The following is a 14135-nucleotide window of genomic DNA, read 5'->3' on the forward strand; positions in this document are numbered from 1 at the left end:
CACACTCGCTTCAAATGAGCTGACGGGTGAGTTGCCAGGGCAACAAGCACCATGATCCCTGATTGACGAACCACAATCTCAAGCCAAACATCAGGAAGAAGCTAGTGTTGTATACGCAGCCCATGAAGAATCCATGCTCCTCTGCTAATGTGTCTGCAGCTGCTACACATCCCAAGCATTCAAATTCTTCTACGTGTGGTGTTTTTGGAGCAAATGGTAATTTTTCACAGAGCAACAGTGTGTATTTTTAGCTGGCAGATAATCAGCGAGTCAGATACATTCTTGTGTTCCATTGCAGCAGCCTGGAGGTTTGGCTGTGCCAGCTTTACAAACAGACCCGGTCCCGTCCCTGTGGACACACACCAGGTTCACATTAGATGCTGCACCATTGCATGTTGACATGATATCAGCTGGAAGGAAGAGAAAATAGAAAAGCTCCAGCAGCATTTCAGTCCGGCTTCTGACTGCAGCACTGTTCCCACATGGAAAACGTACATTGACACAAATTAATACGCTTAATACACTAACTTAATAAATTAATGCACTAACAATACCAATATGCTTGTCATCTATTTTGGCCCCACTGAGCCAGCAGCATAGCAGCTACTTGTCTCTTATTGCTTTAAAACACCCACTCTGATTGACAATGAATGGCAGCTGGTCACGTTGCCTCTGTCTCTTTTAGCTAATGTGACGGGGGGGTGATGGTGGTCTCAGCAATGCTTGGCAGCATTATAAACAATGCCATGAGGCCATCAGAGGGCAAACTATATAACACCATTTTCAACAGCCACGAGGTGTGTGTGTGTGTGTGTGTGTGTGTGTGTGTGTGTGTGTGTGTGTGTGTGTGTGTGTGTGTGTGTGTGTGTGTGTGTGTGTGTGTGTGTGTGCGCGCGCGCGTTGTTTATTCGGTAAAATAAAGTTTTCATATCAGCAAAAACAACACTGATACCGATTTTGTGAAGGTTCATATCAGCCAATGGTCTTGCCAAGACGTACTCAGGGAATTTGGAAAGTATTCACGGCGCTTCACTTTTCCCACATTATATTATGTTACAGCCTCATTCCAAAATGGAGCAAATCCCCCCCCCCCCTCTAAAATTATACTTACAGCACCCCATAATAATGTGAAAGAAGTTTTTTCTTTTTAATTTTTGCAAATTTATTAAAAATAAAAAACTAAGAAATCACACGTCCATAAGTATTCACACCCTGTGCTCAACTTTGCGCTATGTTCTTGATGCACCTTCGGCAGCAATTACAGCCTCAAGTCTTCTTGAATATGATGCCACAAGCTTGGTGCACCTATCTTTGGGCAGTTTTTCCCATTCGTCTTTGAAGCACCTCTCAAGTCCCATCAGGTTGGATGGGGAGTGTCACTGCACATTTTCAGATTTCTCCAGAGATGTTCAATCAGATTCAGGTCTGGGCTCTGGCTGGGCCACTCAAGGACATTCAGTGTTGTCCTGAAGCCACTTGAAATCTTGGATGTATGCTTAGAGTCACTGGCCTGCTAAAGATGAACCGTTGCCCCAGTCTGAGGTCAGGAGCGTTCTCTCCTGACAAGTCTCACAGTTCTTGCCGCTGAAAAACATCCCCATAGTATGATGCTGTCACCACCATGCTTCACTGTAGGGATGGTGCCTGGTTTCCTCTAAACATGAGGCTTGGCATTCACACCAAAGAGTTCAATCTTTGTCTCATCAGAGCAGAGAATTTTGTTTCTCATTTTGTCTGAGAGTCCTTCAGGTGCCTTTTGAGAAACTCCAGGTGGGCTGCCATGTGCCTTTTACTAAGGAGTGGCTTCCGTCTGGTCACTTTACCATACAGGCCTGACTGGTGTATTCCTGCAGAGATGGTTGTCCTTCTGGAAGGTTCTCCTCTCTCCACAGAGGAATGCTGGAGCTGTGACAGAGTGACCATCGGATTCTTGGTCACCTTCCTGACTAAAGCCCTTCTCCCCCGATTGCTCAGTTTAAATGGGCAGGCAGCTCTAGGAAGAGTCCTGGTGGATCGTATCTTCTACATTTACGGATGATGGAGGCCACTGTGCTGAATGGGACTTTCAAAGCAGCAGAAATGTTTCTGTACTCTTCCACAGATTTGTGCCTCAAGATAATCCTGTCTCTGAGGTCTACAGACAATTCCTTTGACTTCATGCTTGGTTTGTGCTCTGACATACACTGTCAACTGTGGAACCTTATATTGCCTTACAATATGGAGCGCCTTGGGGCAACTGTTTGTTGTGATTTGGCGCTATATAAGAAAAAAGTTGATTGATTGATTGATTGATTGATATGTAGACAGGTGTGTCCCTTTCCAAATCATGTCCAATCAACTGAATTTACCCCAGGTGGACTCCAATTAAGCATCAGTTAACATCTCAAGGATGATCAGTGGAAACAGGATGCACCTGAGCTCAATTTTTGGTTTCATGGCAAAGGCTGTGAATACTTATGTACATGTGATTTCTTATTTTTTATTATTATTAATATGTATATGTCACCAGTGGTGGGCACAGCTAACCAAAAACTTAGCTTTGATAACTGCTAATCTGCTAACTGAAAAGATAACTTTTATAACACTAAACCGAGTTTTATGCTTTTAGTACTGACTCCGGTACACTGTCAGCTACTGACAAGCCAGTTTTGAGTTTAAGCAAACAACAACAACAAGTCAGCGCTTCTGTCTTTGTGCATCCTGCCCGGTGCTGTAAGGAGTGCCCCAGACATGTGACAGAAGGCATAAAAAGCAAAGCAGGTTTGACTTATGTATTGATTTAAAAACCAAACTAATTCCGGACAGTTTATTGATATTAATGTCAACTCTGTCATTTTTACAAGGTGAAGATATCACAAATATCATTTAGTTTAAAGTAATGTGCTAATTGTAAAGGTTTAAGCACAGCATAGATGCCAAAAGGCATTATGGGAAAATGAGCCTCCTCATGACTGGTTGGTTGATTTATTTGTTAAAAAAAACACACACACAAGTTACTGTTAATGTGTGTGTTGGTTTTTACAAAAAAATGTGCATTTGTAAATGTCATTTTTTCATTTGCTAAAAAAAAAAAGCATTTGCAAAACTGAAAATTCTGTTTAAGTGTGATTCAGAGCAACAAATAGCGACCATGTGACAGTTGGATGCTATTTACACTCGCATCCAGTAGATTTCGGCATTCTTCAGCCAGCCTGGCAGCCAGACCCCTTCTGCTGGGGTAGGGTTGAGCTCAGCTCCTCACAGCTGCCTGACTGCTGCAAAACACATAACAGACAGGAACTAACATGTATGATTTCAGGGTTTACAAACTTTTTTGACCATTCAGCTTTACTAACTATAAATGGTAAATAGACTGCATTTATATAGCGCTTTTCCATCTGCATCAGATGCTCAAAGCTCTGTACACATCAAATGCCAGCAAAAAAAAACGTCAGCAGACAAAACTTAGCAAAACTAAATTTAGCAGAAGCTAAGTGGTCCGCTGATGGTTTTCAAAGTTAGCTGAAAAGCTAATCTGCTAATAAAAAAAACTTAGCCTCCCTAATTAGCAGTTAGCGGAACTGTGCCCACCACTATATGTCGCAGACATGAATGAGTGAAGCTCTTCGAGATTTCACGATGTTTTTTAAGTCCTTCAGACTTTTTTTGAGCAAATGCTTCAGGGGAGCATTAGCATGGATGAAACCTAATGATTGAAGACTCCACGTTTAGTAGTTGTTTAAGTGTCCAATGTTATGTTATGTAATGTTATGTATCTGATGACATTGAAAACTAAATGTAAATATGCCTGACTTCTTGTACAGTGTACATATAGTTTACCTTATAATAAATCTTTCAAAATGAAAAATCTGTGTTAGCTTCTTCACATATTTCTTCATTCACATATGCACATAAATATCGAAATAATGTTTAATCAAAGTTTAATCAAATTTGATAAAGTTTAATCATTTAATCTAATCTAATCCAAACAAAAATCTATCTAATCTAATCCAAAATGAAATGCCCTTTAATCTAATCTAATCTAATTAAATTTCATTTAATCACTTCAACTCTGTGAATTAGCTGTTTGTAAAGAAACTGGGTGGAGCAACAGGAGCTGCTTTCTACATCTGTCTTATAGGCATTTGTCGATCTGATCATTTTACTGTAAACAATAGTTGTGGATTCTGATTGGACGCCTTCGTGTAAGCGTTCCTGTAAAGTTTGCTGTCACTGGTTTTATGTTTCAGAAATGAAGCAAATTTTCTCACTCCTTCATCCACATTAGAAGAGTTCAGGATGGGCACCTTTTATTCAAGCAGAAACTGATTTTATTCAAAGAGGATGTACACATTCAAGCTGCTGTTGTTTTGTGTTTTTCACCTGACATCAGTCAAACGTTTCATCATCAAAGGTGTTTACAGACGACACGTCACCACTCTGTCGACAAACGCAAACTTCCTGTGATGTGTCCACATACTTTCCTGCGATGTCAGGTAATGCAGGAACCCAGAGTTCATTCTGTCAGTCAGGTTGCTGCTGAGAGTATGCCACTTCCTGTCACACATCTTCATTCTCATCTTCCTCCTCCGTGCCCATCTCGTTTTGTGCACACAGCATCCTTTCGCCGCTGAAACACGAACAGCAGCAGCGGCTTATATCTGGCACAGGAACAGGATGTGCCCCCGGCTCCAGCAAACAGAAACACAGCTAATAGAATTCAATTTAAGACCACTGGAGATGTTTGGGTTTGTTTGTTTCCTGCAGCTCGTAACGCAGCACCTCAAAAATGAAAATGGTTGAAAAAGAGGGGCTGATTTGCACAGTGGTGATGGTCAATCACTGAAAAACAAAGTCTGTTGATGGTGAGACGCAGCAGCAGCAGCAGCAGCAGTATGTACAAAATGTGACAAGTCCCATTTAAATATAGACGTGCCGGGCCAGAATGATTGGCTTTTTAATTAATTGCATTATCATCAGCAAACAGTGATTTTCTCCCAGCTGTGAAAACTCCTGAGAGAAGACAGATATAATATTGCTGAAGTCACAGTACTGAGCCGCCACAGGAGCAAAGCAACAGGCGCAGCATCACCGACACAGTCACAGTGCCACCTACTGGCTGACACAGCACTGACACCACGAGAGAGCGTCACCCTCAGTGAAAAGCCAAGGGGGGAGGGGGGAGGGCAATGCCTGTGCACAGAGCCACAGGACAATCAGTGAACACAATCGCTTCAAAATATGAACAAGATTTGGTGCCAAGTGTCTGGAAGTCCGTGCAGCGCTTATGCATACTCAATTTCAGGCTTGCATCTGATAGAAACCAGCTTTACATGATAGTGGGACGTCAGTGCCAAGCATTGAGATGGAAAATGTTCAGCCTTCCATGAAAAAGCTGCCAGAAGCTCCTGATAACTGGAGTCAGAGCGCACGCGCGTCTGCAGCATGTGCGCAGAAACCAGTCACATGTGGTCAGAACACAACATGGAAACATGAAGGTCCTGAACATCAGCCTGCAGCTCCATCAAGAAGCAATAAACCAGATAGTTTACCAGATAGTAATTATTTCACATTCAAAGTGACCCTGAAAAGAATTCATTAGATTTTTTTTTTTTTTTTTTTTTTTTGATGAAAGTGTAAGATGTTCCAACAGTGCATGACTTGTATTTGAATGAAAACTGCAGGAAACATTTAGTAAAACCAACACAGTCTGGGTGCTAAATGGGGTGTAATCACTGTGAGACATTATTCTAAAGGATTAAATCATTGTGGGAACAAATTAGTGTTTGGAAGAACACAAGCCTGAAACCACTGGAGTTTATTCTGCTTGTTTCCCTTAATTTGCACAGTATTCCTTTTGTGCTTTCAGGGTTTGACGCACTGAAATATTGCAGGATGAATTGTAGTTATTATTATTATTATTATTATTATTATAGGATGCACCAAAAATAATAATAATGCAAAATCCAACAAGAAACATCAGAATACTACATCGACATAATTTCAGATGCAGGTCTGCTTGTGTGCCTGGTTGGTTGCCATCCAGGACTGAAGGTGGTTCCGTGGATGAGTGAAGGTTTTATGCTTTGATGCTACAGTCACATTTAAAGGTTTCACAGCCTGTTAACACGTGCTATCAGCTAGCATGTGAAAGTGATGTCATGAGTGTCGCGTCCAACGGAAATGTGTTCGGATGCCAAAGACGACGAGTTTGCACAGCAACACAGCAAACATTTATTTACAAGCGCTCAACAACCGACTGGTCTCTGCCACCATACAGCTATCTGCCTGCTTCTTCTCTGCAGTCACATCCTTTTATAGAGGTGCTGGGTGCCCTCTGCAGGGTTACATAAGTCATTACCCCTACAGACTCTTTTAAACACCAAAGTCTGTTTCAAACACCGCAGTCCTCCCCTGCAGTTTCAAAACTGCATGTGTTCTCTTTTTTTACATGTGCAGTTCCCCACATTAATACAACTTACACATTTCTTTACAAGTCCAAGTGTTGTGGTGGGCACACATTCCTTTTTGGCCACGCCGAACCTTCTGTAAAGGGGTCAGTCTCCACCACACTCTGAGGAACCCCATTTGGAGGAAAAATGGTTGTCTGTTCATTAACAGTGTCCTTTGACTCATTTTCTGAATCATTCAGTTCATAATCAAAACCATAATTAAACTGGTCAACAACATCAGTGCCAATGTTTTCTGGATTTATATACTTTCTCTTTTCATCCAACAATTGATTCACATCTTTTCATACACATGTCCCATTTACAGACACCATGTATGTAAAAGGACAAGGTGTGAATGTGTTTGTTTGTCTATATGTGGCCCTGCGACAGACTGGCGTCCTGTCCAGGGTGTACCCCGCCTCACACTCTATGACTGCTGGGATAGGCTCCAGCTCCCCACAACCCTTAATTGGTCTAAGCCAGTGGTTCTCAAACTTTTAATACTGAGTACCACCTGAGAAACAATTCAGCTGAGTACCACCATGATGACCGATTTTAAAATATAGCCATATATACCATCTCAATTAGCTTTAAAAACACAGGAGAGATGTTTATTCCTTATTGTGGTTATTTGTTGTTACCTGAATTGTTACCTTACTGAATCAGACAATGTGGCACCAAGTCCAACTTTTTTTGCTGCCTTCTCCCCACACATGATGTGTTATTTTTTTAGCAAGCGGTAGACATAGCTTCGAGCAGATGGTGTGTGGCTCACCTGACCTAGCTACGAGCAGGCTGGCTTTGTAGGAAGCCTCCTGTGTGTCGGCTGAGGGTGCAGTACAGGAACGAATGGGGGACTTTGACTGCTTCAGCTTGTCACGTTTTCTTCGAAAAAAGTCCACTGGCTTGTCTTTTAAAGTCGGGTGTTTAGTGTGTAGGTGCCGTTTGAGATTGGCTGGTTTCATTGAGTCGTTGCACAGTACTTCTGAACACACAACACATTGTGGCTTTGGTTTTTTCTCGGTCCCGCTCCAAAAGAACCCGAGCTCGAGATATGTTGGGTCATATTTTCATGCAGCTTTGCGGCGCTTTCTGTTGGAAGAAGCCGCGGGCATTTCAGGGTCAGCGTTGCATCTTTCGTTAGCACTTGAAGTAGTGCTACTCGGTTCTGCTTCCACGTTGCTCAAACCAATATCCTCTCCATCCTGATCTGTAACTTTTCTTTTCTCTGTCTTTTTCTCTCCACTTAGCCACGCTTTTAAACTCATTTCGATGTTAGAACATTACATTTATTTACCCTTCGCATTTACGTTTCTGTTCCTGCTCACACCAACAATTTGAAGTGAGTGATCCCATGATTCCGTGCAGCCTGTATGTGCCTACGTAAGCAGAGTACGTTTGCAACAAATATTTTTTAAAATACAATTTTAATTATCTTAAGCTACACATTTCGTTTGAAACGTATTTATAATGCATTGTATTTTTCCGATTTCTTTTTTTTTTTTTTGAAGTGAAAATGTGGAAAAAATGTGGAAAATCATGACATTCCCCCACGTACCACCAGAGAGCGCTCACGTACCACTGGTCTAAGCGGTTGAAGATGAGTGTGCATGTGTGTTGCAAAAGGCACCTTGACTCAGCAAGGTCAGTTCAGATCTGGGAGTATGTACTGCGTCCACCACACTATTAAACTGCCCTGGGTCGTGGTTGGCAACCACCCAGGTAGGCAACTGGTCCATCTCCACCTCCTGAAAGTAGCATCTACCCGCAGCAGCCAACTGGCATGTTGGGTTTAATGAGGATGTTCAGATACGCTTCCAAACAGTATCCAGAGAACATTATGACTTTTGAGCAACACGTAACATCTGCTTCATGTAGCCAATAAGGTTGTGATTAAATATTGAGAATAGCTGGACCACACATGCACATGATCAGTGAGGTCAAACGGCTGCTTTTATGGAAAGCTGATGTGCTCCATCAATAAACTCAAACAGTTATATGATGCCATATATGAAGCTGTTCCGCTGAAACAGATCTAACAGGCGACTTGTGCGTTTTGTGAGACTGAAGGAGGAACTGTGCCTCCTGTCTGCGTAGGTTCCAGTCAGCAGGTTCCTGTGGAGTCCATCCAACGTTCCTGCAGTCTGCACACTAACAGATAGTGTCTGTGGTCGTTTAGTTTACAAAAATTTGCCCGGTCACAGTTCCAAAGTTCCAAAACAGTATGTGATTTTGTGTTTCAAACACACACACACACACACACACACACACACACACACACACACACACACACACACACACACACACACACACACACACACACACACACACACACACAAACAGAGGCTCCTGTGGGGCCTCTTATGATGTGTAATTGAAGTTTAATGTGTCTCTCTGGCAGCAAAGAACATTAATATTTTTAAAGCAGAGTGGCACTTTGTACGGGCTGCGATACTCCAGAGAAAAAGTTCCTGCTGCAGCAAACCTGAGATGTCGCAGTTGCACCAGAGTTCATCCAGACCCTGTGTCACAGTTCAACTGGACTCATGCAGAAACAAATGGTGCAGAGGGCTGAGATAACACACTACAGCCTGCTGTCATTAGAACCCCATGGTGCACACTCATCAACGCCACCGCCGGTCCCCAGCATCACATACACATTTCTTAGTTCCTTAAACTACTTTATTCATAATTAGAATTTATAGATATTACCACTAGTATTTGCCCATCTGCATCAGGCTAATGCAAAGAAAATAAATTATTTAAATGATTCAGTGGGTTTGTGGCACACACATGCAGATTTATTATATCAAAGTGCTAAACAGGGTTTAAACCTTACCCAGCCCATGAGCAAGCACATTAGTGGCAGGTGGCAGGATAAACCCCCTCAGTGTCTTTTTTTTTTTTTTTACGTGGAAGAAACCTGATGCAGACCAGACTCGATGAGGTGACCATCTGTTTCGTTCAACTAATAACATAAAACACAAGCACAAAACACGCAGTAACGTACAATTCCTGAAAACAAAATATTGCTCATTTTGGTCACTCACTGAGTGATGGTGCTGTTTGCTTCCAGTCAGAATTAATGTTTGTAGATGATTCAGACTTTTTTCTTTGCAGCCAATGATTCCACCAGGTGATTTCACTCATTAACTGATTCCATCTGCTCAAAGTGATATTAATCAGTGAAATCAAAGGGTGGAGTCAGTGGCTGCAAAGAAAACCTGCACCCTCTTGGCCCTTTCTGGAACAAGTTGCCCACCCCTGGTCTAAATTAAAAGATGCTCCAATCATATAGAAAAACTACACCACATTATTTGCCTGATCATAAAGATTCCAAAAAAGGTATAGTTTGGACAATCTGTGACTGAATGTTATGGAGTTATGAGGTAAAAGCAGGAAGAATGGTGACAAAGGTCAGTTTCAGTTTGTACAGGGGTCAAAAGTTAAAGTTGCTCCATTAATTTGGCTCCAGCTGTATTTGTGCAGAATTTGATGCTTGTATCACCATTTGAAGAATTGTTTCAGTTATCTGCTGCACTAATAAGCCAACATGAACAAGCTGCTGTCTTAGTTTAAAAATGTGTACATAAGCCAACCCAAATTAACGAAGAAATTCTGCTTTTAATAACCTGGACCTCATTTCTGTCATAAAATACGGTCGTTTACTCACCAATATAAGTTTGGTGTGATTAGAATTCCATAGTTCAAACAACGTGTTCAGTTCAAATGGAGCAAACATTTTTCTTCTTCTATTAAGGTGGATTAGAACTTTTTGTGATACACAGCACAAACTACTGGACAGGAGGAACCTAGCAGTCAATGTGACTCACTGATTTGAAAATGCAGCTCTTTCAAACAGACGTGTGGTGCTGTGACACGTCAATCATCTGTGTCCACTCAGATTTCAGGAAAGTCCAGTGAAACCCCGGCCTCCGCTCTAGCTCCACTCATGCCAGGAAGTGTTTGACATTTGAACATTTCCGGTTTCACTGTGAGTGAGAATTCAGCACTTCCTGTTTGAGTGTGAGCTTGCCACCGAGTTCCCGCGAGATTCCATGGGATCTCATCTGTCAATCCAGGAAGTGTTTGACATTTGAACATTTCCTGTTTTACTGTGGATTTGAAAATTGGCACTTCCTGTTTAGGACGCCCCGTACCATGAGCGAGCTTTGCGCCGCTGCCGGCGCTTCGCTCATATAATCACCGTTAGTCCTCATAGTACCTCGTACACAAACTGCTCCACACTGTTGTTGCTAAATTTTGAACATCTTGAAATTAGCATGACGAGCCTCGTTAGAAAGATAGATAGATAGCTTTTATTGTCATTGTCATTACAACGAGATTTCCGCACTCACATTCCACATACAAACAGCAATTGATCTACAATTATTACTTGTTTACCGCAATAATGGCACACATCAGAATTAAGACAACACATATACATTTGACATTGTTTATGTGCACTAAACTTGAAACAGTCCGTTTTCCAATTGAGGCGATGTGAGTGTATTGGTAGCCACTGCAACTGTCAAGTCGTGCTGCCTGCCAGCTTGGGAAGAACGTGGGCCTGCCGCAGGGGGGGAGGGGCAGGAAGAGAGGTAAGAGGAGAAAACTGCAGCATGCTTCAGTCCATGTGTAAGTCTGTCAGTTTATTGTCCTTGTGGGTTGAGATAAGAATGGAGCCGAATAATCTCACCAGAGCCTGAATAAATTCCTCTGGAGGTAAACAGTGGGCAATTGAACTTGAGGCTAGATAGCCTGTAGTGTTGCAGCCGAGCAGTGAAAACCACTTTTAACAGTTCCCACTTGAACAGCCAAATCCGAATTATGAATTAAGAATATTCCCAATTATGAATTAAGAATATTCACCGGCCTCCGAAACCTTCAGCTTCAACTGCAAGGCACGCATCAGCTCCAAGGTGTCATCCAGTTTGCGTCTGAGTTCAAGAGTCAACGCAGTCTGAGAATGCACTTGCACTGCCTTGCCAACCTCATTAATCATGACGGACAAGCGAGGGGCTGAGGTTCTTGATGCCGTGGTCTTGCCAATTTTCCAGTAGATCAGGGCAGCACATAAGCCAAAAAGTACCAGCCCTACTGCCATGAGACCAAAAATGAATAAATCCTTGACATCCTCAGCAGAGAAAGGCGCCAAGCATGCCACACGCCAGGAACTCCAGGAGTCGAGGACATAGCCCGCAGGATACGTTCCATCTGGGCAGGCAGGATCCCCCATTCCTGACATTCTTGTAGAAAAAATGGTGTCAATAGCGTTCAGAGACCAGCTGATCAATTCCATGGTTAATCGAATAGTAGTCCAGTAGATCCAGAATCCAATATAGTTTTGAGGAATTCACAGTCTGGTGAAGTAGGGACTTAAAGGTTACAAGCAGATGCGACCGCCCTTGTCGGAATCCCAAGCTGTTGTTGCTGTTAACTGAATATACTGCCTCTAAGAGGCTCTCAGAGCCACCATTCTCCCACGACAGTTGAATAAATCCCATGCTGCTTGGCTCATTATTCATCCTTCATTATTTGGTGGGACCAGGGCTTTACAGAACGTTCCAGAAAAGCAGGCTGTCCTCACTAAAATCAGTTTAAACAGAATTTTTGGGGAAGATTTTAATGAACTTCAAACTATTTTTTTAAAAAACTAAGTTGGATAAATTTAAAGTCCTCTCACATATTGCCATTTCATTTATTTCATTTTCATTTTTTTACATTTGTTTGTCTATATAGTCATTTTATATAATTTACAAAACAAATATACAGGAAATTTTGGCAGTGCACAGGACGGGAGGGTTACAGAAACAGACACCACACCCATCTCTAGGATGGAGCCGCAACTCAAACAAACAAACCAAAAAAAAACAAAAAAAAAAACCAGATTCACGCATCCGAAAGACAACAAATACAGTATAATTTTTTCAGCATAACGCAACAGCAAAAAAACAAAAGATATACTAAGGTGATCGCTTCACTAAAAAGCTTCACTAAAAAACACAGACTTAAAATAAAGTTGAGGCCGTGGTATGCGCTGTTTCCTAATAAAATGAATTTAAAAAGGTGAAAAGCAAAGTAACATACTATGCCAGTATGCTAGCCATACAAAAGGGAAAATAAATGCATCTTAAGTCTAGAATTTAAAGTCTCAACAGAATCTGACTGTTTTATTGATGCAGGGAGATCATTCCACAGAATGTGACTTGCAGAATTTTCACCCTCAAAGTAGTCCTGCACCCTGAGAATGCAAATCCCGGTCCAGTACGTAGGGTTTAATTAGGTCAGCTAGGTAGGGAGGTGCCAGCGTGAACAATTTTCTAGGTTTCAATTTCAATTTATTTTCATTTATATATCACCAAATCACAACAAAGTTGCCTCAAGGTGCCTCACACTAGTAAGATCTAACCTTACCAACCCCCAGAGCAAGCACAAAGGTGACAGTGGTAAGAAAAAACTCCCCCTGATGATTTGAGGAAGAAACCTCAAGCAGACCAGACTCAAAGGGGTGACCCTCTGCTTTGGCCTATGCTACCGACAATTTACAAAAAATTCACATAACGAATATACAGAAAATTTTGCCGGTGCACAGGACAGGAGGGTTGCAGAAACAGACACCACACCCATCTCTGGATGTAGCCGCACCTTTCAGTATTGTCTCCGGTACACTCTCAGCTACTAACAAGCCAGTTTTAAGTTTAAACACCGCCAACGCTTCTGATAGAATCAAAGATGATTACAAACCCAAACACAGCCAATGAGTCAGCACTTCTGTCTTTCTGTCTTTGTGCACCCTGACCACTACTGTAGGAACGCGTCATTTTCCATCACAGGATATAGTGGTCCAGCCATGAGGCAGACGTCTTGAAAAGGAAAGCAGATTTGACTCATGGTTTTGATTTATAAATCAACTTATCCAGATAGAATAGCTACATTAATGTCAAATCTGTCAGTTGTACAAAGTGAAAATATAACATATATATGTTAATTTTTAAATAATGCACTAATTCTGAAGTTTTAACATGAACACACACAGATGCCCAAAGGGATTATGGGTAAACTGAGCCTCCGCTCACACTGATTGGTTGACTCATTCAATCTATGTAAAAACCAACACAAGTTAATGTAAGATGTGTTGGTGTATGCAAATAAATGTGCTTTTGTAAAATATGTCATTTTTTCCATGTGTAAAAAAAAGGCATTTACAAACCCGAAAAGTCTGTTTGTTAAGGTGATCGTTTCCTAATAAAATGAATTTAAAAGAGTAGAAAGCATAGTACCATGCTATGCCAGTATGTTAGCCATACAAAAGGGAAAATAAGTGCGTCTTAATTCTGGACTTGAAAGTCTCTACAGAATCTGACTGTTTTATTGATGCAGGAAGATCATTCCACAGAACAAGGGCATGATAAGAGAAAGCTCTGTGACCTGCAAACTTTTTATTCATCCTATGGACACAATGTAGTCCTACACCCTGAGAATGCAGAGTCCGGAGCGGTATGTTTAATTATGTCAGCTAATTAGGGACGTGCCAGTCCGTGAGCAATTTTATAGGTTAGTAGCAGAATCTTAAATTCTGATCTCACAGGAACAGGAAGCCAGTGAAGAGATGCCAAAATGGGTATAATGTGGTCAAACTTTCTGCTTCGTGTCAAAAGTCTGGCAACAGCACTTTGAACCAATTGGAAACCCCTTATGCTG

Source organism: Thalassophryne amazonica, chromosome 2 (genome assembly GCF_902500255.1).
Source record: "Thalassophryne amazonica chromosome 2, fThaAma1.1, whole genome shotgun sequence".
Classification (NCBI taxonomy): Eukaryota; Metazoa; Chordata; class Actinopteri; order Batrachoidiformes; family Batrachoididae; genus Thalassophryne; species Thalassophryne amazonica.